Consider the following 26,397-nt stretch of genomic DNA (forward strand, 5'->3'; position numbering starts at 1 on the left):
GGAGCGCTGGAGTCAGCCCAGCGCCGTGGTGACCGACTCGAGGACGTCCACAAGCGGCAGAGCTCGTGGCCAAAGTCCAGTGAGTGACACACAGTCTCAAAGTACCTTCCCCAGGAACCTTCCTAATTGGAAATGGAAACACAACAAGTTCACAGAGGAGAAACCTAGCAGCCGTCAGCTGAAGCAAAGAACCGGCGTCGCCCGCGAGCCTTGGAGCAAACCCCGCCTGCGTGCTGCGGGGACGCACCTCCCGGTCCACCTGCCAAGAACGATGGCGCGGAGGCACCGCCCGCAAGACAGCTCCGCCGCAACCTTCACCATCGCGAAGTTGCAGGGAACAAAGACAGTCTGAGGAGCTAACCGTCCAGGTTGAAGGAGGCCAAAGAGACGTCATCCCCAAAACCAACCCACGACCAGGGACTGCATTTTGCTGAGATGTGTGCTACTGGGATCTCCCCCAAGGCCTGCCCCATGCACGGGGGTGACAGCCTCAGGCTGCTGTGTCAGTGCAGTGGCCTGACTCTGACAGCGCACGGCGGTGACGCAGGAGATTATGCCTTTGGGGAGCATCACGTGTGCACCTCGGGGAGCGGTTCAGAAGCACAAGCCATGTGCACACGCACACGCAGCAGGGCGTGGAGGAGACACGGGGACAGGGCAACACGTGCAAGCCTGGGGGCAGGAAGGCTTTCTGTTAATCTGGTCACTTTTCTTAAATCTAGAATTACTACGTCCAGAAGTTTCAAGTTCAAAGTAAAAATTCACTAGAGATTTTTTTTTTAATCCTAGGAATAAATTTAAGAAAGGTGCAAGATCTGTATACTGAAAACTAAAAAAAATTCATAAAAGGAAGTAAAGAAAACATAAGTGAGTGCAGGGCATCGAGCTCGTGGGTGGGGCACCAAGGTGGCCAAGCTGCACGGACAGGGACCTGGGGGCCTGGCAGGCACGGGGGCGTGTGCTTCAAACATCTCCTGAAACCAGGACGCTCCTCCCAGCTCAACAGCGATCCATTAAGCAGCTCTTGGAGACAAAAGGGAAACACAAGCTAAAATGAAGAAATTTCTAAAACAAAAAACAGTGAAAACACTGTGTGTGAAAATCAGCAGGCTGCACTGAAAGCAGTGATCAGAAGAAAAATCGCAAACTTCACATGTCCTGAAAAAAAGGGAAACAAAGGGACTTCATTCTTAGCTATAAAGGTTGGAAAAGAGCAAAGAAAGCTAGTCAGATGCAGCCACAAAGAAGGAAACACTATAAATAAAAGCTAACGATATGAATGGGGGAGGAAACAGGAGAACCACGGACCTAATTAATAAATCAAAATCCTGTTTTCTGAACAGCGCTAACCAGACAGCCAGCCAGCCAACGCAGACACGACAGAGGGAGGAGACACAAACACACAGCACAGGGAATGGACGGGAGACAAACCGCTGGGACAGAGAGTCAGGGAGCTCTTAGGTCCCTGCTCCCCAGTCTCCGTGAAGTGTGCAGATGTGTAAAACGGGGTGAAATAGGTCGTGTCTTGGGAAAGGGAGGTTCAGCAACAGAGACCCACTGGAGACAGAAGGCTTTAACAGACAAATCTGGACAAAAGAAACAGAAACAGTTATCATCAAAACTACCCCACAGAAACACCAGGACCAGATGGTTTTGCAGGGGAATTCTGCCATATTTCCAAAGCCAAATACTTCCCCTGCTCCATAAATTATTCCAGAGTGTTGATGATAAAGGAAAACCTGCTGATTGTTTAATGAAGCACGTGTAACACTGATAAGGAAACCTGATAAACACAGTCCAAAAAAAGAGGAAGTTACAAACCGATACTGGCTATGAATACGGATGCCAAAATGCCAAATAAAAGACTAAAAAACAAACATCAAACCCGATTTGTTCATTCTTCTAGGCATGCGCGGCATGTTCACCATTAGGAACCCCACTGACGTAACATATACCGTGTTCACTGATGGGAGGGAAAGGCTGTGAGTCTCTCCGTAGATGCTAAAAATAGCATCAACCAAATTCCCGGTGAAAACACTCAAGAATCTTTCTTAAAATGGAAAAGCAAATCCCCCTTTATCCTAAAGTAAGCATCTCTTTAAAGGGAAAGCCCTGGAGGCAGTTCCCGGAGACCTGGGAGGGGCAGAGATGCCCAGCACCGCCCAGCACCGCCCAGCAAGCTCTGGAGGCGTCGCCAACAGGTCAACAGGCGAGACCCAGAGACCCGGGAAAGGGAGCCGGGATGGGTGCTCAGGCCAGGGCCAGGGCCAGGACGGTGCACTTGGAGAACCCTAGAGATGATGTTAAAATGCCAAGAGGCAAAGGCTTTGGCAAAGCAGCAGGGTATAGAATTCTCATGCAGAAAGCAAAGGCCTTCCATGCACACGCCCGGTTGGAGGGCAGACGGTAAGGGAACTGCCGGTTACCTGAGCAACACAGGAGATGACACGTGGGCGGGAGGTGGAGCTCAGGGGCAGAGCTCGTGCTCAGCATGCACCAGGACCTGGGTGCAATCCCCCGTATCCCCATAAAAAAAAAGTTTTAAAAAATCATTAGAAAGAAAACAAAAAAAAGGCAACGCGTCCACGAAAAAAGTTAACATGAAATGGGAAAAATCTCTGAAAAGAAACTAAAACAAGACAGAAGGCAGAGCTGGCTGCACGGACAGCCATCTGTGTCCTGGGCTAGGACGAGCCTATTTCACAAGGAGATCCGTTCTCCCACCCCCATAACAATACCCACAAGGCCTTTACAGAGCCGGACAGGCCGAAGGGGTTGACACGGGAAAACACCAAACAAGCAAGTAAAAAGGTCGGCTACTGTGTGGGACTTAACAGTCCCAGGGAAAGAAGTGCTGACACCACCACAACACGGATGGTCCTGAAGACGTCACGCTGGCCAGAGACACACAAAGAGGCCACACGTGAACGATCCCACGTGTGTGAAACATCCAGAACAGCAGATCCACGGAAACACACTGCAGACAGGTAGCTGCCAGAGGCCAGGGGAGGGGATGCCAACGGGTATGGGCTTTCCTCTAGGGTGATGAAAATGTCCTGCGCTTGACAGCGGAGACGAACGAACAGCTCCGTGAAGATACAGCAGACCACTGAACTGGGCCCTTCAGAGGGTGAGCCTTAGGGCAGGGGGTTCTGTCTCCAACAAATGCTGAAGTCTCTATAATTAGAACCACATAGGAAAACACAAACAAACCAAGGGACTCGGGGAGTAAGTCTGAAACTGGACCCACAGACAGGGGGGCAGTTAGGGTGGAATTAACGCAGCATCTCAAATCGAAGGGCTTTTTAACAAACGGAGCTGGGACGTCTGGTTAGCCCCGTGGGAAAAGAAAGTGATTCACGCCTAACATAATAAAAAGAGCATGTGCCAAAGAGACCAGGGCCCTGCGAGTAGAAGGTAAGACAAACAGACCTGAAGAAAGGAGAGCTCCCCTCTGACCTGACTGTGGAGACAGTCTCCTAAGTAGGGCTCAAAGTTAAATGCTATAAAAGGAGAGACATGTGACCATCACCTCATCTAAACTCCCCCCTGGGTCCCCTCCTCTGTGAGCGGGGCCCAATGGGTGCGGGGGAGTAAACGGCCCGCACGAGGGCTCCTGTCCCACCGCCAACAGGCCACAGGCACACATGCTCCCAAAGGCCACGCGGCCCCTTCCAAAAGCTTCCTCTGCTCCTCCAGGGCCGCCTCCCCATCCTGACCCCGGCATCTCCCCAGCGCTCCCTTCCCACACCCGTCTGCTGAGATCCTGAGCTGCCTGGGATGTGTCTGTGTGACTTCCTCCCAGAGAAAAGGGGTGCAGGCAGGCGCCCAGGACCAGGCAGGAGGTGCGAGGGCCAGGCTTGGAGCTGAGCACAACTCCCTGGGGGAGAAAACCACCTGGTCTTCGAAGGAGCCTCAGGGTGTAGGCCCAGGGCCCCGGGAGCAGGCTCAGGCCAGGCACAGGCACCTTCAAAGGACAGCTGGACGGTCTTACAGGCCCTGGGAGCCCACACAGATGGGAGACAGGGCACACACCCCGTCCACGAGGGAGGCAGAGACAATGTGACTCTCCCCCAACACCCCGCCCCCAACTCGCCCAAGAATCCAGGACAGGCACGGAAGACAATTTGGTACTGCCATCCTCCGGGAAGGAGGTGCAGGGCTGGTCTCAGGGCTCCAGTCTGCACTGTCCCTCGGCCACAGTCCCCAGGACCTGCCCTAAGCACCGCAGGAGCCTGGGTTGGTGAGAGATGGGGAAACCCAAGAGTAGGAGTCCCTGAGACCACCACACAGCCGAGGAGCCCTGATCCTGGTTCTCTGTGACATGACCCCACCGACCGACCACGCCGGGATCTGCCCCAGGGCCCGGCTCCCGGCAGCAGGCTGGACAGAGCCGACGGACGACGCAGAGGACTAGCCCAGGGACCCGCCGGCTCCAGAGATGGAGAACCCAGGCGGAGCCCACGGCTGTCAGCACAGTGGCGACTGCACTCTCCGGCCAGGGACGGGGGGAGGCCGCGACGCAGGCGGGAAAGGAGGGAGGACTCCGCACACGGGCAGAGGAACACAGCCCTGGGAGGGGGAAGCAAAACGAAACGGCCATCCGGCCCCTACTGACGTGCGAAGGAGGAGGCCTCCATGAGATGTTAGTTATAAAACTCAGGGAAACCGAAGACTGAAGGTCATTCACTGGGGACTTGGCTTCCAAGCACATCACTTTACAAGTGTGAAAACCATGAATTACAGGCCCCTGGAGGGATCTCGCAAATGAAAACAGTTTGGAGTGGGGGCAAGGCACCGAGACAGGAACTGGTGAGGCAGGGAGAGGCCTGCGGCGGAGGGAGGGGTCCCCTGGGAAGGTTCCCCAAGGCTCAGCCCCATCAGACTGCTCAGCGAGACAAACCACGTAGGACAGAACCTGCGGGGACCCAGCACCTGGGCAGGTGCCCAAACACGGAGCGCTCCTGGCCCCTGCCCCCAGGGAGGCGACAGGCTGAGTAGAAAGACAACGTCAAAATTCAGGAGCTCCGCCTCCAGAGCCATGCAGGAGTGGTCCCCCACCCGAGAGCGCGCCCCCTGTGCCCGGGGTCCACCTGCAGAAGGACCGGAGCTGGTGCACCGGGGGGAGCGCAGAGGCAGGGCAACTGGCATGGGCCTGACACCCACTCCTCGGGGCTCAGAGCAGCACCAGCCCCTGCAAATGACCGGCAGCAGGCACCTGACCCCAAGAGTTAGGTTCCAAGGAATCAGACAGGGAGTACTCAGAAGCCAGAAACATTACGAAGCAGAAAACAAAAGGCTAGAGACAACCAAAATAGCCAGCAATAAAGAGTCAAATACATCACCCTTGGTATATCTAAATAGACTATGATGCAGTGACCTTGAACAGGGTTAAAAGGATACATTCAGTCGTGGAGGGAAGTGCTCAGACTGGACAGTAAGGTGAAAAGTGACTCCAGAAAAACATGACACACAATGACCCTAAGGAGCACGTGTCCCAGCCCTGGGGACAGAGGAAGCGCCACTCAGCAGAGCTGCTCAGTAGTTCCTTACAGAGACCCGTCCACCCTTGCCCCGGTCACCCCACTGCAGGGTACCTGGTCATCGTCACCCAACCTGAAAATAGCCCAGACACACACCAACAGGAGAAGGGACCTGCTGGCGTCCCTCCGTCCAGCGGGGCTGCTGACACAGGTGACACACACCGGACTCGCAGAACCCTCACGTCAAACACAAGAGGCCAAACAGAGCCGCTGTGTGACGCAAAGCCCCGAACAGGCAGCACTCATGGAGCTCAGGCCGCACAAAGGCGCAGGAGGGACCTGCGGGTGCACATCCCAGTCCCACTGCACAGGAGCAGATAAGGCTGGGAGGAAGCGCAGCACGAGGACCCTGGAGAGACGTGTGGAGGCAAAGAGCCCCCACGGAGCAGCACGTGGGGCGGATCCCAAACACAAGACGTCCAGAGCAGACAAACCCACGGAGATGGGACGGGGACCAGGCGCTGCCAGCCAATCAGAGGTGGGAACGGGGAGTGATCGCCATGGGTGCGGCGTTTCTGCTTGGGTGTGAAAATACTCTGGAATTAAATGATGGTGATGGTTGCAGAACATTGTGAATGTACAAAAAACCACTAAATTGTGCTCTGGAAGTGGTGAGCTGGATGTTTGTGAATTATATCTCAGCAATTACGAAACTGCTCAAGGCACTGGGGCTGGTGGTGGGTCAGAGGAGGCTGCTGGTGCATCAATGACAGCATGGATTTGGTGGGGGGACATGCAGGCCAGTAGGTGGCACTCCACCAGGCCAGCTGTGCATGTCGCCTCCGTCACCTCTGTGCCCCAGCACTGGAAGAGGGGTACAGCAAGCACTCAGGTCTCCTGGCTGACAACCCACAGCACCTCCACTGCTGCACACGGGCCGCCTGGGGCCCCAGGAGCTGCCAGGTGGCAACCCCGTGCCTGCAGAGCAAAGGGCCAGGAATGACCAGCTCACCCAGGTCCTGCTCCTCTCCCACCCCCACCCGGCCAGCCTCTGCATACAGGCACGCCCCATTTGGTTTAAGGTCATCTTGTTAGTTTCTGTTGCCTGGTAGAGGAGGCGAAGAGACCCATCCAGTCCTCTGGGGAGACTTCATCCCTAACCAGCCACAACCTGGCCCAGGGAGAACCAAGGCTGACCCCCGACTCCTCCTGCACAGCTCCCACCTGACACAGGAGCACACGGCCACACAGCAGTGGGGGCCGAGCCGGGACACTCACCCCCGCCTATCCCCCAGCCCCACCCAGGCCCGGGCTGACCGCCTTGGGCATGGCCAGCAGCTTCAGAGGGCTCCCCAAGCAGACTGTCGGCTCCCAGCTAGCCCCCTCCCCATCAGCACCTCTCCCCACTCCCACTGCCCACCCAGCAGATGGCCTTGCCTCCCTCAAGTGAAAAAAGCAAGTCCACTAACAGTTACATGGTGAGGTCGCAACTCCATAAAACATGCAGAATAACAGAAGCTGGAAAGACTCCCGGCCTGGAAAGCCCCGGTGCTTACCCTCCAAGAGGGAAGCTGCTGATTTTTAAACCTTCGCTTTGCTTATCTGGTCTACATCTCCTACCAGGGGTGGGTACTACTTTTTGGAAAGTGAGACAAAGTAAAAGCTTTTCTTTGAAGAGAGGGAGAAAAAGCCTCAAAACCTGTGAATGCCCTTCCCTTCCCACCTTCACACACACACACACACACACACACACACACACACACACACACACCCCGTGGTTCCTCCGGTGGGAGAGTCAGCAGAGGGCTGTGGGCAAGTCCCCACAGAGGATGACCTGGGCAGCCGCCCTCACCTCTCTGAAGCGTGTCTAGACAGGACCCCGAAGCACAGAGCCCGGCTCGGGCCACCACCCCTACAAGTACACCCCAGCCAGATCAGGACCCCACGTGTGCCTGTGTGTGCGCAGAGGCAGAGGAGGGGTGGGGGCTGCCCTGACACGTGTTCACGCGTTAGTAGTGTTGCTACAGCAACTTGGACTCCACGTCAAACAGAGCACCAGCCAGGCACCCCAGGCACCCTGAGAACGACGCCCAGAATGGCCACAGAGAAGCAGGGATCGCTGGCAGCACCACAGGGCGGTGGACCCCGGCCATGAAATGCACGCCCCCCTCACCTGCCACACCGCCCCACTCTGACCCTCCCTCCTCCAGGGGAGGCCAGGCTTCAGGGCCTGGCTCTGCCCACTGCCCTGCTGCCTGCCTGCCTGGGTCAGCCAGGCCCTCTCCCTGCACGGTGGCAGGAGGACTGTGCCTGAGTCATGAGGCGGGGGCAGCCCATCTGCACAGCTGCCCACAGCCAGGAGTCAGGCTCCCATCAGACCCCGAGACTGCCTGGGGTGTAGGGGCAGAGGATCCTGGCCCAAAGATCTCCTGGCACGCCCACCTCGCCAGACTGCCCAGCTTTCCCAGGAGAACGTGGCCTAGCAGGCCTCGGACTGCGAGCCTGCAGCCGTCACTTCATTTAACTGCAGGGAAGGAACCTTGGCTGCCACAGTTCATAGACGGGGAAATGAGGCCCAGAGAGGTCAGCAACTTGCCCAGGAAGCCCAGCTGGTCAGAGGCCAAGGTGGGATCCAGACCCAGCTAGACCTCCAGCCAGAGCCTGCACTGGCCCTGCTGCACGTGGCCGTGGCCCGGTCAGAGCAGCCGCGGCAACAGACTGGAGCTCGAGCCGTGCCTGGTGTCACAGCCCAGCTCTCCCTAGGGAGGCCAGTGAGGGAAGGATGGCCAAGGGCATCCAGTGAGACAGCAGAAGCCCCAGGCCTCTCCCCACCCCTTCGCAGGAAGCCACGGGCAGGGGGAACCCACCTACCTGCGTGTCCCAAGGACAGGCTGGCTGAGGGCACTGCTGAGCCAACTGGTCACAGGGAAAGGGGGCAGACACAGACAGAAAACTCGGTCCTAAGGGCACACCCTTTATGACCCCACACCCAGAGCGCTTTCTCCCTCTGGAGCAGGAGGCTCCGCCCCACAGACCCTCACTCTCCAGGGTGAAGGCAGACCTGCACTCACTACGGGAGCCGCCTGGTGCGGTAAGACCAGGCACAGCGCGGGGGAAGCCCTGTGCAGGGGGAGCAGGGAGACGCGGGGCTGGACGGGCTGATGAGGTGGGCCTTCTGGAAGGTGCCACCACCTGAGTGCCCAGCCGCACCATCACATCACCCTCCTCCACCAGGAGGAGCACCGACAGCAGCAGGACATGACCAGCATCACGACCCGCACCACCACCCCCCAGTCCTCAGCACGGCAGCATCACCAGGCCCACCCACGGTGGCAGCCCTGCCCTCCCACGAGCCACCAGCCCTACTGCCACCACCCAGGCCATCACCACCTCCTCCCCCACAGATGACAGGATGAAGTGATGCTGAGGGGGTGGGGGCTGGTGGGCAGCTTACGGTCTCTCTGCTGCTTTAATGGGAGCAACTTCAGCAAGTTAACCGGCTTAGATGGGCAGGACCCCCTCCTACAGGAGGAGGTGGTGGTGAGAGGAAGGTGGGGGATCCCCTTTTCACAGCTGGTACAGTTGAATTACAGGTGTCACTGCCCAGAGTGACAGGCCAGAGAATGTGGGCTGGACCCCCAAAGCACATGCTCTTTGCCCCAGCACTGAAAGTGCAGACCCAGCTGGAGGGGTCCCTGGGAAAAGGAGAGCTTGTCCTCACCCCAACCCACAGCAACACCCCGACGCCCCTCCCCTGACTGCCCACCCACCTGCTGGTCCTGAGTGCCAGGGCAGGCCAGTGGCTCAAACACCCAGGCAGCCCTGTGCCTTCAGCCGCTCATCCAGGGCCTGCGGGGAGGAGGTGTCCAGGGCAGGACGGGCTGCCTTACAGAGGCACCGCTGGAGCTGTCCGCGGTGCTGAGCACGGTGGCCCAGCGCCAGTGGCTGGCCTTGCCCATGCCCCTGCTCAGAGCCCTATGGGTCTATCCTTCCCCCAGCTTGGAGCTCAACCCTGCAGGGCTGGTGGCTGTCCTGTCATGACAGGTCAGCGCAGGGGTGTGATGACTCCTTACTAAGTACCTACTAAGTCCTTCTCAAGTGCAGACACTAGAACAGGCATTTGAACGACATTATCCTCCTTTTTCATCCCCACAGTTCTAGGAGATTGACTACAAGGAAACTGACATCAGGCATAAATGGGGCCACCTATGTTAGCATATTTTTTCCCCTCTCCTTCTAGAAATCACATTAAGACAATGAGGAGAATGACGACACCAAAATAATGAAACAAAAACTTTAAAGCTCACACTTCATATTTAGAGAAAGCAGGAAGTGAGCATGATGTGCAGGCCCCAGGGCACAGGTAAGGGCAGCCACAAGCAGGTGGAAGTGCGCCGAGTCCTCCCAGGCGGACATAAAGTGCAGGTCAGGAGGGGCAGGGAATGCAGAGCAGATCTCAGGAAGCACCACAGGAGTACATTCCCAAGCATCATGGGCTGACCCTGAACTCAAAAGCTATTTTTAACCACCAAGCAACAGAACTGGGCTGGGGGCGGCCCCAGCACCTCCTGAGATGTCCATGAGGCTCAAGCAGCAGAGAAGGTGGGGCCAGAGGAAGAATTACCCAAGAGCCATGTGTGCAGGAAGCAGCCTGCCTCTACAGCAGCACTGAAGCCCCTGAAAGCCACTCCCCTCGAGGTCCCCATCCCTACCTCTCCGAGAAAGGGTGAGTGGGCCACTCTTACTAGAAGCGGATCCAGAAAAAAATAGCTCATCCCAAAATGATCAATAAAATTCTGAATAGCTAAAACAATTCTGAAAAAGAAGAACAAAGTTGGAGGCGTCACACTTCCTGATTTTAAAATTTACTAAAAGCTACAGTAATCAGACCAGTGTGGCACTGGCATACAGACAGACACACAGACCAATGGAGCAGAACAGAGAGCCCAGAAATAAACCGTCACGTATGTGGTCAAACGATTTTCAACCAGGGTACTAAGACCTCACAACAGGGAGAAGACAGTCTTTTCAATAAACAGCACTGGGAAAACTGGGTGTCAACACGCAAAGAAATGCACCTGGATGTTCACCTCACACTGCACACAAAAATAAATGCAAAACTGGATCCAAGACCTAAATATGAGAGGTAAAACCAAAACACTCTTAGAAGAAAACCTGGGGGAAAGCTTCATGACACTGAATCTGACAATGATTTTTTTTAACATTTTTTATTGAGTTATAGTCATTTTACAATGTTGTGCCAAATTCCAGTGTAGAGCACAATTTTTCAGTTATACATGAATATATATATATTCATTGTCACATTTTTTTTCGCTGTGAGCTACCACAAGATCTTGTATATATTTCCCTGTGCTACGTGGTATAATCTTGTTTATCTAGTCTGCATATGCCTGTCAGTATCTACAAATACTGAAATCCCAGTCTGTCCCTTCCCATCCCCCAACCCCTTGGCAACCACAAGTTTGTATTCTACTTCTATGAGTCTGTTTCTGTTTTGTATTTATGTTCCTTTTTTTTTTTTTTTTTAGATTCCACATATAAGCGATCTCATATGGTATTTTTCTTTCTCTTTCTGGCTTATTTCACTTAGAATGATGTTCTCCAGGGACATCCATGTTGCTGCAAATGGCGTTACGTTGTCATTTTTATGACTGAATAGTATTCCATTGTATAAATATACCACATCTTCTTTATCTAGTCATCTGTTGATGGACATTTAGGCCGTTTCCATGTCTTGGCTATTGTAAATAGTGCTGACAATGATTTTTTAGATATGACATTAAAAGCATAGGGAAGAAAAAGTTGATAAATTGGACTTTATCAAAATTTATAACTTTTGTGGATCAAACAGACTGAAAGGGCAACTCACAGGATGGGAAAGAATATTTGCAAAGGATATCCGATCAGGGATTAGTATCCAGCATACACAGAGAACCCCTAAAACTCAACAGCCTACCAAAAGACGGGCAAAGGATCTGAAAAGACGTTTCTCAAAAAAAGATATGCCAGTAAGCACAAGAAAACCTGCTCCATGTGACTTACTATCAGGGAAATGCAAATGTGCAAACCATCATGAGAACACCTCACACAATTAGGATGGCTACTATCAAAAAAAACAGAAAAGAAAGTTTTGGTGAAGACGTGGAAAAACCAGAACCCTTGTGCACTGCTGGTGAGAATGTAAAATGGTGCTGCTGCAGTGGAAAACAGTACCGTGGTTCCCCCAAAAAAAGTGAAAATAAAATAACCACATGATCCAGCAATCCCACTTGGAGGTACACACCCAAAGGAACTGAAGGCAGGGCCGTTTTCTCCGTCTTTACTGAAGCACAGTCAGTTACACTGGGTCCATTTCTGGCGGACAGCACAGTGTCTGAAGGCAGGGACTTGAGAAGATACTTGTACACCGCGTTCAGAGCAGCATTATTCACAACAGCTAAAAAGCAGACACAACCCAAGTGTCTATGGACAGAAGATAAACAAGCAAACTGTGGTCTACTCATACAGTGGAACATTAACCAGCCTTGAAAGGAAGGAAGTTCCGACACCTGCTACAACATGGATGAGACTTGAGGACATTCTGCTCAGTGAAATGAGCCAGTCACAAAAGCACAAAGGCCTACATTCCCACTTATGTGAGGTCCCTAGAGCCGTCAAATTCTCAGAGACCAGAAGCAGAACGGTGGGGGCCGGGGGCTGGGGGAGGGAATGAGGAGTCAGAGTCTAACAGGACAGAGATCCAGTTTGGGAAGATGAAAATGCTCCAGAGATGGACGGCGCAGGCAGTGGGTGGGAAATACTGCACCATAATGTGAATGCACTAAAGGCCACAGAACTGGGCATGTAAACATGTCTAAAATGGTCCACTTTATGTTATGTATTTTATCACAATAAAAAAAAAGATGTTAAGTTTTTTACAAATAACACTGAAAGCAGAACTGGCCCAGTACGGAAACAGAGACACTACAAGGTGGGGGTGGGGGCCCAGAACAGAGCAGTCACCGGACAGCCACACACCCTACCACAAAGCAGATCAAAAACAGTTCGTCCCGAACCGAAAAAGCAATCAAGCAATTGTCCCAGAACTGCATGAACTCAGAAAGAAGATGGAAACACAACAGAGGATAAACTTGAGCTGGCAGAGTTCACAATAAACAAAAGAACCCGTGTCACAGACATGAAGACAAAGCTGCAAAGAGTGTGAGGGAGAAAAGGCATTTTGGGGGGAAAATATCACAAAGGATAGAAACAAAAAACGCAAACAAACTGAAGTGAGAAGAAAGATGTTAAATCACTCATGAAGGGAAGGATAATCAGGCAGGCCTCCGATTTCTTCAAAGCAAGACTCAAAGTCAGAAGACAGCATTTACAAGACATTCAAGAAATGATGGTCTAGCCAAGGACTTCATCCACATTCAAACGGCCCTTCAAGCCCAGAAGCAGTTTGAACACGCAACTTCAGGGACCACCGCTCCCATCAGCCATTCTGAGAAAGCACCTGCAGAGCAGACCTCAGCCTGTCAAAGGTGACAAAGGAAAGTCGATCCCAAGGTTGTCGGTGAGCCCTGAAGACACCCGCCTGCAGATGCAAGACTGAAACGTGGGACTGGAGTGACAGACACAGCAAGTAACAGCATGTTCTGACCACAGAGAAATGACTCAGCTGATAAAAATCAAGTGGGAAAGGAGAAAAGGAAAGGAAGAGTAATTAGCTCCTCGCCTCATCAGTAGGAACTCAGAGTCGAAGGATACAATTCACCGCTGACATTTCAGTAACGGAAACACACACAGATTTCACAGTACAAAGGTAACCACTGAGAAAGGTACTATTTGACTAAAATTAGGTGAGGGAAGGTGAAAAACAAAGCACGTTACTTTCACAATTACTCACAGGAGGGATATTCATTTCTCGTTGCTGCCATATCAAATCACCACAAATTTGGCAGCAACGCCACACAGATCTGCCGTCTCACAGTTTCCGCAGATCAGAATTTCCGCGGGGTCGCCTCCCTTGCTGGAGGCTCTGGGAGGTAGCTTGGGCTGCTGGCAGAATCCAGGTCCTGGTGGTCGCAGGGTAAGGTCGCTGCTCCCTCGCGGGTGGTCAGCTGGTCAGCCCTGAGCTCCCAGAGGCCCCTCTCCTGTCCCTGTATGGGACCCCTACGTCTCAGATCCTTCTCACTCTTAGGTCTCTCTGCCATCCCCTCCGGCCACATCTCTCCCGCCTGTTGCTGAAGGAAGCTCTCTGCTCCCAAGGGCTCACGTAACTATACTGAGTCCACCAAGACAAATCCGAGAGAACCCTTTACGCTTCATAACCTTAAGTCCCGCTGCAACGTCCCTTTCTGCCATGCAGCGTAACAGTCACGGTTGCAGGATTAGGGTGTGGCTCTCCCGGGAGAAGAGGGCGGGGGCAACATCATTTTGTCGGACACAGAAGGTACTTAATAAGCGGTCCCTGAAGACACGGCATAACCTGCAAAAGTATTACAAAGGCAACCACTCAGACCAGGACACAGACTCCACAAATCTCAAGAACTATACTGACTTTTTTAAAAGGCAAAGAAAACACACCACAGAGTAAAAGACTTTAAAAATATCCACACACGTAACAAAACATGACAGAACTAAAATCAAATATATCTGACCTATCAATTAGAGCAAACTAGTTTAACTCTCCAATGAAAGAAAAAATGATACTCCGATGGGATCACAAAGCAAAGCCAACCTCACTGTACGTAAGAGACACATGTGCAGGCGCACAGGGGTGGGGACAGAAGGTGTGGAGGCTGCCAGGCGAGCGGGCAGGACAGGGGCCGGGCTGCGGTCCTGATGTCGGCAGCACAGAGATGACGGGAAGGGCCAGTTCAGCACAGAGGCTCTGGCTGTGCAGCCAGACTCACAGGAGCCCGGGGACGAGGCAGACGTGGACCCGCGGCAGGACTGCCGTTCACCCCCATGGTCCACAGCAGAGCCAGAGGACAAGAACCATGACACACGTGACCCAAAGGACGTGGCTCAGATGGTGCAACTGACCAGCACAGCCATCAACCGCTGCTCACCCGAGAGAAAACAGCTCCCTGTCAAGCGCATGTGGAACAATGAAAACTGACTCCACATTAGAACCACAGGCAAAACCTCACAAAACCCCAAAAGATCCAAAGAGGAGAGTCAATATTCTCTAAGTGCAATGAAAACTAGAATAACAACAAAACTGAGAAATCAAAAGGTGCTTTATTTGGAAATTTGAAAACTTGCTCCTGAACAGCTCTTGGCCTGAAAAAGAGGCTACAAACCCAAATCACACAGCATCCGGGCAGTGCTGGTAAGGAAAATACATTCTGCCAGAAAGTTGGGACCAGCCTGTAGATACTACACTCTTTTTTGAAAAGAATGTAGACAAATTAATCGAGCACATAAACACGTAGAGAAAAGAATGATAAGATCAACTAAAAAAAGCAAAAGAAATTATTAACTATGAGCAAAAAATGTTTTAAGAAGCAAAAAAAGGATAATAAATTTAATTAAAATATGCAAAAGGTGAATCTTTGAAGAAAAATGTTTAAATAAAATGGAAACAACTAGCTAATCCAATCAAGAAAAAGAGGGAGCAAATGAGAGGGAGATAGCCACAGAAACCAAGGAAATTAGAGCATGGAAGAGACAGCTGCACTCCAGTCCACATGGATAAATCTGACAGCCTGGGTAAGACGAACAATCTTCTAGGAAAATGTAATTTATAAAACTGGCCCCCAAAAAAGAAAGAAAAATTTTAAAGGACTTTCTTCCTCAAAACAAAAACAAAACTAACATGCAAGCACCAGTTCCCAATAGTTTCACAAACTCTACCAGGGCTTCAAAGACCAGGCAATTCAACACTGTTAAACTGCTCTAGAAAATGCATCAGGAAGAAAACGTCTCAATTATTTTTGTGAAGCAAGTGCAACACTGATATCAGACCTTTGAAAAAAAAAAAAGTGCCCACCAAAAAGGAGACGACAGACAAGCTTACTTGTGAAGAGCAACTCGGACACTAGATTCAACAGCACAGGGTGTCCAGCAGCACCTTCCAGGAACCACGTGTCAGACCGAATGAAGCGCCTTTCAGGATTCAAGCCTTCACTATCCGCAACTCCATTAGCATAACTCATCACATTAAAACAGCGAAGAAGGAAAGTCGTAAGATCATCCCATAGGCGATCGTTAAAAAAGGAACTGACCAAAGTCAACAACGATTCTTGATTTTTTTTAAACGAGGCACAGTAAAATGAGAAGGACAGACTCTTCCTGGGCACATGGAGCACGTCCTCCTCAGCCCGCCCAAGCGGGGACCCCTGGAGCCCTCCCCAGAGCAGCCCATCACAAGCACGATTACTTGTCAGTCCACACAGCTGGGTAACAAAAGGAACCCGGGATGTAAAAACTGGAAAGGGGAAGGTTAAATACCACTGTTTGCAGCTACTAGGACTGGGTACCTGGAGAACCCACGATAATCAACTGAAAAATAACAGAATCAGCAAGGTAGCAAAGGACAAAGTTCCACACAGAAATCAAGTGTGCTTGCACGTGGACATACGAAGGACGATATGGAAGAAAAGGCTCCTAGCGATGTCGACAAGGAGGAAAGGTCTGCAAATAAAGAAAACCGGAAGGCACTACGGCAGAGGAGCCCGAAGCGACCGGGGAATGAGCGCGCTCCTGGGAAGGACGGCCCGACGCCACACAGACGTCACTGCCCCTAAGTTACCTGAGCACAGTTCCAACCCCAGCCAGTCGGGTTTGGGGGATGTGAGGATGTGTGCGTTTGGGGGGGTCTGAGTGAAGAACAGGCAAGCTAGTTCAAAGTTCACAGGTCAGGACAACCTAGAATAGGTGAAAAAAATTATGACAAAAGAGCAATGAGTTCTTTGAGATTCACTCACTAAAACAGTGGTTACAGCTGCACACACGGACAATGGGGCAGCTCATAAGAAAACAAACAGAATTAGTTTTGAGAAAGAACAATAAAGTTGGACGCATCCCACATCCTGATTTTGAAATACACCACAAAGCGACAGCAATTACAGCCATGTGAGACTGGCATAAAGTCAAAGACAAAGAACAGTCGATCAAATAGAGTCCAGAAAGAAAGTGACACATACACCATCTACAGGTCTGCAACAAGGGTGCCAAGAACACCCCATGAGGAGAGGACGGTCTGCCCAACAGACGAGGCTGGAAACTGAAGCCAAACCTGCAAATGAATGAACTTGGACCCTATCGCACACAAGCCAACTCAAAACTGATTAAAGACTTAAGCAGAAGACCCCAAATGGTAAAACTCCTCGAAGTAAGCACAGGGGAAAACCTTCGCGAGGCTGGTTTTGCCAACGACTTCATGGCTACGACACCAAGAGCACCAAGTAAGAGAAACGAAAAGAGCTCAGCGGGACGACATCAAACCAGACAGCAAAGGAAGTAACCGACCAAGCAGACCAGCACCCAGGGAACAGGAGAAGATGCGTGCAGAAAGACCTTCCTCTGCTCACACTGGGGTGCGCCCCCACAAGTCCATCAAGAGTTGAAAATACCTTAAGTTGAAAGTGCATTTAAGACGTGGGACCTACGGAACATCACAGCTCAGCCTGGCCTTCCTGAAACGTGCTCAGAACACTCACATCGGCCTACAGTTGGGCAAGACCATCTAACACAAAGCCCATTTTATACTGAAGTGTGGAATGTCCCCTATAACTGACTGAACACTATGCGGAAGGTGAAAAACAGAATGGCTGGCTATGCACTGGCTGCTCACCCTCGTGATCGTGGGGCTGGCGGGAGCTATAGTGGCCACAGTCCAGGATCCCAAGACAGTATACGCCCCACATCGCTAGCCCAGAGGGTCAAAATTCAAAGTATGGTTTCTACTGAAAGTGTATCACTTTTGCACCATGCAAAGGTGAAAACCTGTAAAACTGTGAGGTTGAACCATCTTTTAAGTCAAGGGCCGTGTGTATCTGAGAAGGGGTTCATCTCCAAAACATATAAGGAACTCCTACAATTCAGCAGTGAAAAACAAAGCCAAAAACTGAGAGCCTAATCATAAAATGGGCTAAGGACCTGAACAGACATTTTGCCAAAGAGGACACACAGATGGCCAACAGGCACGTGAGAAGGTGCTCAGCATCACTAACCATCAGAGAAATGCACACAAAATCCCCAGCAAGATGCCACCTCCCTTCTGTCAGGACGGCTGTCATCAAAAAAAAAAAGAAGAAGAAGAAGAAGAAAAAGAATTGCTGGCAAGGACGTGGAGAAACTGGAACCCTGTACACTGGCGGTAACACAAGATGGCACAGCCACTACGGAAAACAGCACAAAGGCGCCTCAAGATGTGAAAAGCAGAACCATCATGTGATCCAGCAGCGCTGCTTCTGGGCATTTATTTGAAAGAATTACAATCAGGACCTCAAAGAGGTATCTGCACCATGTGTCCATGGCAGCATGATTCACGACACCCAAGACACAGAGGCAGCCGAAGGGTTCATCTACAGGTGAGTGGATAAAGAGGACGTGGCACATCCACGTGATGGAACGTTATTCATCCTCCAAAAAAGAAGGAAATTCTGCAGCATGCAACAACTTAGATGGACCTTGAAGGCATCATGCAAAGTGAAAGAAGCCAGCCATAGAGGGACAAACACTGCATGACCCCACTGACACTAGGGATCTAAAACAGTCCGATTCAAAGCACCAAGTGGAATGGTGGCTGCCAGGGGCGGGGGCAGGGGAGACGGGGAGCTGCTACTCAATGGGCAAAAAGTCTCACTGAAACAAGATGAAACAGCTCCAGAGTGCTGCTGGGCAACACCGCACCTGGTGGGCTCAACACAGGGCTGTACTGTGCACATGGTACGCACTGTGCGCACAGTAAGTACTGTGCACACAGTATGCTCCGTGCACACGGTATGCTCCATGTACACGGTACGCACTGTGTACACAGTATGTTCTGTGCACACCGTACGCTCTGTGCACATGGTAAGGACTGTGCACGTGTTAATTACTGTGCACACGGTACTGCACTGTGTACTTCAATCTGCAAAGTGGTAGGTCTCATAAGAAGCATTCTTATCACAATAAATACATTATTTTAAAATCTAAATATAAATGGCAATTTAGGGCACAACAAAGCTAGAACCTAAAACCAGCAGGGAAGAAATGGACCGTTTAATACCTTGGACAGCGCCGAGAGCAGACGGCCCCCGGCAAAGCCAGGGTCAGACCAGAACTCACGGTGCACGCCGGGACAAAGAACAAATGAATAAAAACTTGAGAAGTTAATCAACAACAAGAAGAAAACACAGCCCTTCTTTTTAAACCTGAAGAAAGGAAACCTCTGTGAACTACAACTCGAAGTCCAAACGCCACACGTGCACACGGACAGATCAAACGGCACGGAGGCGGCTACGTGGCCAAACAGCAGGGACAACAAAAGAAGGGAGCACGTGACCTGAATTCATCCAACGTTCAAAGAGCTCGTCTCCGTGATCTAAAGGGAAAAAAATCAACCACACAGTTTTAAAACACGAACAAAGTCGAGCAACAGAAAGCTCACAAGGAACATACGGGTGGCTCTCTGATACATAAAAAGACACCATTAAAAAAAAGGGCACCAACCTCATTCACAATAAAGGAAACGCAGGCGTGTCTCCGCCCCGAAACCCAAAGGTGCCCAGCGTGGGAGCAGCGAGGGGAACGGGGCACACAACTCTCCGTGGGTGTGGAATCGGGACCCCTGCTTTGGGGGCGACCTGGCCATGTGTGTCCGACGGAGGAAAGTCGGGGCCTTCAGAGCCCGTGCCTGCCCTCTGAGCGTACATCCGACGAACATGCACAAGTGACCTGGGAACGGGTCACTCATTCTGTAACAAGCACAGACCGAAATCAGTCTAAACTTCCATCCACAAACGACTATTAAATCGATTCTGACATAACCATACTTGAAAGAGTCTGCCATTGTCAACAAGAAAAAGAGAAGTTCTCTGTACTGATGGAGAAAGACCTCTAGGATATTTTGGTTAGTAGGGGGAGAAAAATAAAAGCTAAGGAGCAGAAACGTGTTACAACATTTGACTTGTAAGAGAAAAAGGAACCTGAATACGGTCGATCTGTCTTTGGTTGAGAAGAGACTAACAGCAGTGTCACAGGTGCGTACAAGGCCGGCCGGCTGGGCTGGGGAGGCTGGTAACTCAACTGCCTGCTTCCCCGTACGTTTTCACTTTTGAACTACATCAACTATTCAAATCACTAAAGTGCAAGGGCAATGGAACTGTTAACGGTGGTCCATTCATTCACACACGGGAACAGGACTCAGCGATGAAAAGAGACAAACTACAGACACATGTGACAACCTTGAGAAACCTCCAGGGAATTAACCAAATGAAAAGAGCTGGTCCCCAAGGGCTACATACTCTGTGATCCCGTTTGTATAACATTGAGACACTGGAAAACAGGAGGACAGACTGACGCCTCCCAGCAGTTAAGGAGGGCAAGCAGCGGAGCGGGGGGGGGGGGGCTACTGAAGGGCAACCACGTGACAGAAACACCCTGCAATCTGACCGCAGCCACAGAGGCATCCTGGGTGTGCCACAGTCCTACATCTCTGCCAGGTGCCACCTTTGGGGAAACTGAGTAAAGGTACTAGGAAGGCTCAGAATTATTTCTTACAATTGTACACATACATGTACAATGTCTCAAAATATAAAGTTTCATAATGTTTTTTCAAAGACACTGGGTTGTCAGTCTCCATGTCTGAGGTCACCGGGTGGACAGAGCAGAGGGCGTAGTCAACCTGATTTGGTTCCCGAGGGCCGGCCTCCTGGAACTCTGGACGAGGTGGGCTACCGCAGGGGACCCTCTCTCCGAGCACAAGGGAACCCCAGGAGGAGAAGGGTGGCCTTCCAAAGGCACAAAGCGGCCTTTGTTGCTTTAAGCTGCTGACACCCAGGGAATGCTTGTTACCGCAGCAAGACCTACCCTGTACCATTAGGACTTCCACCCACCCAGTCAATTCTGTGCCCGCACCTGCCACCTGACTTCATTCCTGCCCAGCAGGCCACCCTGGGCCGTAAGACAAAACGAGGCAACTGCCTGTGGGGCCCCCTCCTCCATGTCCGCCAACCCCTCCGGCAGGGGGGCAGCAGCGCAGGCTGTCAGCCGGCAGGAGGCAGGGCTGGGCTGCACCCCACAGCAGCAGGCAGCTCTGGCCTCTGCCTCCCGGTGAGAAAGGAGGGCTAAACCAGCTTTAGACAGAATCCTTTCTCCCAACACAACAGTCCTCAGAAGGTGCAGGTGAAACGGATGAGGTCGGAGCAGTTCTGAGTAGAGGGAGGGGGTGCGGGCAGCAGGGATGACTAGAGCCCCTCCAGTCCCAGGGCACCCCCTCAAACCACTGGCCTGGCAGCTCTGCACAACCCAGGGTCCATAACGCTCTGGGGCAGCATGGGAAAGGCAGAGCCCAGGTTCTAGGGCCGGGCATGCTGTGTCCTGCTCCCAGCCTGCACTGCACTTCCTTTGTGGCCTGGAGAAAACAATGTCACCTCTCAAGGTCTAAGAGCAAGTGACTCCCGGGCTTCCCTGCTCTGATCAGTGGCACTGAAAGCACCGCGCCCTCAGCTGGGAGCCGCGGCCACGCTCCTCAGGCTCCCCGCAGCATCTCCGCGGCCACCCACCTGCAGGGCCCCGGAAGGCGGTCTCCGGGCAGCCGCACCACCAGACAGCTGTAACCCGCCCTCTGCAAGCTGCCGTCTCCCTTCTGCTCAGTGAGTGGGGGTGCACACGCGAAGCATCCGCTCGTGCCCAGCCCACCACCCATGTTAGAGCCCATCACGGCTTCCTGCTACTTGGAGATGCAGTGGGTGGCCCCGGGCACACGAGACACCCAGAAAATAGCGCTGCTGCCTGAAAAATAGTGCCTTCCAATAGCTAGCTCGTGCTTACATGAGCATTTATTGAGCTCCAACTGTGTGCTCTTCCTGTACTGGGACCACAGAGACAGGAAAGACAGGATCCTGGCCCTAGAGGAGTCCACGGGGAGCCCAACACCAAACAAATGACTGCAAGGCAACGAGGAACTAGCCACGAAAGGCTTTCCATCAGTCTGCAGCCCCCTGCCCTGCCAGGTGCCAGGCCCCCAGGGAAGGGGCAGAGACATCAGCCCAGCAGGTTGAATAGAGAGGCTGGAAAGACTCTGAGCTCAAACTGCCAGAGCTGCAAAGGCCGAGTGCGGGAGGCAGCCTGATGCTGCAGACGGGCCCCTGGAAAGATGCAGCCAGGGAGACAGGCTGAGTGGCCCTGGGCAGGAAGTCGGGATGCTGCGAGGGAATTAGGGGTCCAGGCTGGAGGCGCGGACCAGCTAGAACACTCGTCCCCGCAACTGAAGATTTTCCAGACCCTGGACCCGGAAGACACAGAACCACTCTGCTCCCTGAGCCCAGGCTCGCCTCCTGCCCTCCACGCTCATTAGCACCCTCACTGTGGGTGAGGCAGCAGTGGGGAAGGAGGTCAGACCCAAGGCAGGACTCCAGCTCCTCATTAGCACAGCTACTAAAAGCCTGTGCTGAGAGGGCAGCCAAGCCCAGGAAGGAGGATGCAGCGGGGCGCTGTTTTAACGTGGGAGAGACTGATTCAGGGCTGCTGGTGTGAAAACACGTCCCTTTCCAAATACTTGGCAAGGATGGACTACGGATCCCGGTGGAGGGCAGCCAGAGTTGGCTGGGGCGGGAGGCGGTGGGGGCTGCACCCGGCCACCTCCTGGCCAGCTCTGTCTGGCGCCGATTCCCAGACCAGAGCTCTGCCGTCCCCACCATCGCCCGGGGTGCCTGGTTTTCATCTTCCCCAGATGACACCCCAACCTCCTCCTTCCTCACCACCCCATGCCCCTAATATCCGGCTTCCTACCCAGTGCAGGCTCAGTCTGAGCCCTGCAGACCACACCCAGGGTCAGGCTCGGACAACAGGACAGACAGACATGGGCAGATGGATGCCTGAGCGTGGCACCTCTCCTAAAGCCCTAAAAATGTTTAACTCGATGACTGGACACCTTTCCACAGGCTAGGAGAGCAGCCACAGCAGATGGTGAGCTCCCTCCTCCCTGCCTGTCATCCTGCCCTACTGGGAACAGGAATTCCGAGCTCCATCCTGCCTCCCCCTCCATGAGAAACCCCACACCTCCACACCTGGACTCGTTAGGCGCCCTCAGACCCCTGCCAAGCTCTCCTTCAGAACATCAGTTCAACACGGAGAGAGCCCGGAAGCAAGTCTTTATTTGTGTAGACTTTATTATCGACGTTCTGCAATGCACAGGGCATCTTCCAGTGTGGGAGCATCTTCCAATCTGTTCTCTGAGGAAGCAGCAGAGCAGTGAGTGGGCTCTGGAGCCAGAGAGCTGAGTGGCCACTTACGGACCTATGACCTCCGGATAAGTTACTCAGCCCTGGGAAGTGTCCTGGTCTTAGGAGTATGAGGAACCTAGCAAGTGCCAGCAGATACCAGAGGTCTGTAAATGGTGGTCACTATCGTGATGATGACACAAGTCAGTGACAAAGGTCGGTTCTCCTCAGTTCCTGCTAATCCACCTCAAAAGCAGGCTGGGGCAAGCTCTCTGGAGCAGGGGAGGGCTGCTCAGGAGAGGCCCGGCCACGCCAGCCTCCCAGGCACTCCCTGACTCCCACAGCCCCGCCTGCCCCTCGAGCAGTGTCTCCAAAAGTCTCCAAGCTTCAGTGCCCGTGTCTCTGCAACGGCATAGATGCCACCACCTCCGACCTCCCGGGGCTACAGGCTCAGAAACGGCAGAGTTCGGGCATCCTCACACGCTGATGAGGGACGTGGGTCAGGATCCAAGTCCACAGGACTTCACTGTTCACACCACGACATTGACACAGTCAGGGCTGGGGTTGGGGCCCCACCGTTCTCTCAAGGGACATCAGAGGCAGAAAACAAGGCAATCTTCCACAGCCCAGTTAAGAAAACAACAGAAGTTTATTGAGCAGGAGCTACAAGCAGGGGCTTCCAGGGTCACAGGACTGCCTGGCCTGCTCTCTCGTGTCCACCCGGGGCAGGGTGGCTGGCCTCGTCCAGAGGCGGGAGCCCAGGGCTGCTGGGACAACGAACAGCCTGCCACCCCAGTTCCCGGAAAGACCCAGCTCTCCTGGGCCAGCAGTCACTCCACAGAGGGGGTCTACAGCTCTGCTGCCACCACCGTGGACCCGGCCACACGGTGCTGAGCCAAGGGGCCGACAGCCTGGACGCTGGGGACTGGGCGGGCTGGGCGGGGGTGCACACCTCTCACAGCCAGCGGCAGCCTCCAGCCACAGAGCCCAGACCCCTGGTCCCTGCTCCCCACAACCGTGTCTCCAGTCCTCTTCCGGTCGCCCTCAGTGAGGCTCACGCCGGCCCTCCCCAGCTCAGCACCGAAACCCAGGCCTCCCCTTGCCTTCTGCCTAGGCCCACACAGGCCTGGCCCCAGTCACACCGGCCTGCTGGGCTCCTCGCACCGCTGTGCCCTCCCTCAGGTCCGCCCCTGCTGGAACGGCCTCCCTCCCGTCCTCCCAGACTAATGCTGCTTCCAAGACTCAGTTCAGGTCTCACCAGCACCCAAGGCCCCTTCCCAGATATATACCCATACCCTCAGCCCCACCCACAGCCACCCGTGTGGCAGGAGCCCCTCTCCACACCCATCACTGACCACTCGGTGACCTCACTCTGTAACGTGAGCACCACGGCGTCCGGAAGAGGCCAGGAAAGCCTGCAGGGGCGCCCGGGCCCACTCGCCACCACTCTGAGCCTCTGCACACGCCTGGCCGGAGGAAGTCCTCATGGGATGCTCTGCTCCTCGGACAGCAGCCCTGCCCTCAGAGGCCATGGGGGCCCTGCCGATGACCCTGTCCAGACAGGCACGGCCCTGCAGACCACACCGCATGCCTGTGAAGACACCTGCAGCCCAGGGGGACCGAGGAGGGGAAAGGGCTCCAGGCGGTGGTCTAGCTTTGCAGCCAAGCGTGGAATCCTCTTCCCTTCACTTCATCCCCTCCTGGCCCTCAGCAAGCCCCTGGCCGAGGGCGACAATCATGCAGGTGGGATAAGGCCAGGCGGAACGGCTGGACAGCTTCTGAGGACAGCTGTGGATGGCAGCAGGACGCTGGGAACCAGGGGCCCCCGGAGGCATCACCGCCCCATTGGTCCACGGGCCCGGGCACTCGCACGGCACCTGGCTTGGTGGTGAGTCGTCTTCTCTGCCAGGACTCAGGCCAAGACAACTCCCTTCCCATGGAAGGTTCTGCTGGCTCCACAGGCAGCTCCAACAGGAGGCGTGGTTCAGGTCTGTCATGACCCTGCTCACTTCAACAAACAGCCGCAGGGTGCCACAGGGGCCACAGCTAGGCGTTCAGTGGGAGGGGCTCCCAAGGGGACAGGGCGGGCAGATGGGGCGGGCAAATGGCTGCAGCATCTGCCCTGGAGTCCAGGGCCCGGAGCAGGAGGAGCCTTCCCTGAACACCAAGCGCATCACTGAAAAGCGGGAATGACAATCCCCCTCCGGGCCTCAGTGCGCCCAGACGGGACAAAGGCATGCAAAGTAAAGAGCAGAAACAAGCGCAAGAATTAGCACTGAACACCCAAGGTAATGGCCCTGGAGGAGGCAGAACAGGCCCCTTCACTCTTCAGTTCTGTCCATTCTCCCTCCTCTTTAGTCTTTCGTCACCAACCCCTCCATTCACGGATGCAGCACAGATTCAGGAGCCGGGCAGTGCTGAGTGTCTTGGCAGAAAGCAGATGAATCCGAGAGGTGGTCTGCCTTCATGGCCTAGCAAGTTCGTCGCGATGACATCACACAAATCACAATTTAAAGAACATAAAGAATTACCCAGGCTGCATTCCACTTGTAGCAAAAAAACACAATCAAGACACAACCAGTAGCCACAGATACACCTGTGCACATTGTTCGGCAGTCTAAGCCTTGACCAACAGTTCATGTCTCCCAGACACCAGAGAACAACGAAACTCTCAGTAACACAGAAAGGGTGCTCTGTGCTATGGCCATGAGCATAAATGTGGGTGAGCCAACCCAGAGTCAGAGGACAGGAAAGTATCCATCCAAAGAGGTGTTGGGAGTACAAGGCACTCCAAGTGGAAGGCACGAACATTCTCATGCTGGTGAGAAAAGATAAGAAATGTGCAGGAAACTGGGACCTGTGCACTGCTGGGGCACACGAAGCAAGCTGTTGAAGACATGGCTGGAGCAGGAGTCAGGGACCAGATCCTGACTTTCATCCTGCAAGAAGGGACTTAAGGACCCCTGTGTGCCCACGAGCCCCCAAGCCCCCAAACCCTCAGATGGCAGCACCTGTGCACAGGCACCCACCCCGGGGCCTGGAGAGGAATGCCCAGTGAAGGGTGCCAGGATGCAGTCAGGGCAAGAGGCCAACAAAGGAGGGAAATGTGCAAGTAGCCCTGGAAGCTCTACCTCCTCCAGGAAGCCTTCTCTGCCTGCCCGTCTCCCACTGCCACTGTCATAACTGGGCTCCTGCACTGTCCTGGGTAGGCATTTGCTACACTGGGTTTCTACTGAGGACCTACAATGCATGAGGTTGAGCCATAGGGAGGTACCATTTTAACAGACCAAAACATCCCACTACTGACCAACTGTATCTCGCCCTGACACTGAGCCCACACTCGGGTATAGTGAGGAACCACCTCAGCCCCTGCCTCGTGGCGACCCAAGATAAAATGGAAAACAGGCAATCAACTGGTAAAGACAGAGCGCGCTGGGAAGGAAAGGAGAAGGCGCCAGAAACGCGGTCCTGGCAGCAGAGGGTGGCCAGGAACCTGCGTGGAGACCTCCAGGAGGACGGTGAGCCGCCAC

General features: G+C 53.5%; 1 protein-coding gene across 7 annotated transcripts in view; it reads right to left on the reverse strand.

Moving 5' to 3' along the window:
• The window catches only part of TSNARE1 (t-SNARE domain containing 1), an 86,262-nt gene that overhangs the window by 58,991 nt on the left and 874 nt on the right, over nt 1–26,397 (reverse strand). Inside the window, exon 2 of one of the 7 annotated variants that reach the window (XM_072949827.1) lies at nt 10,196–10,298. The exons of the other annotated variants lie outside the window; for them this stretch is intronic. The gene's annotated coding sequence lies outside the window, so the exon portion shown is untranslated. The remainder of the gene's footprint in view (nt 1–10,195; nt 10,299–26,397) is intronic. 7 annotated transcript variants of the gene reach the window in all.

The sequence above is a fragment of the Vicugna pacos genome, chromosome 25, assembly GCF_048564905.1.
Source record: "Vicugna pacos chromosome 25, VicPac4, whole genome shotgun sequence".
NCBI lineage: Eukaryota > Metazoa > Chordata > Mammalia > Artiodactyla > Camelidae > Vicugna > Vicugna pacos.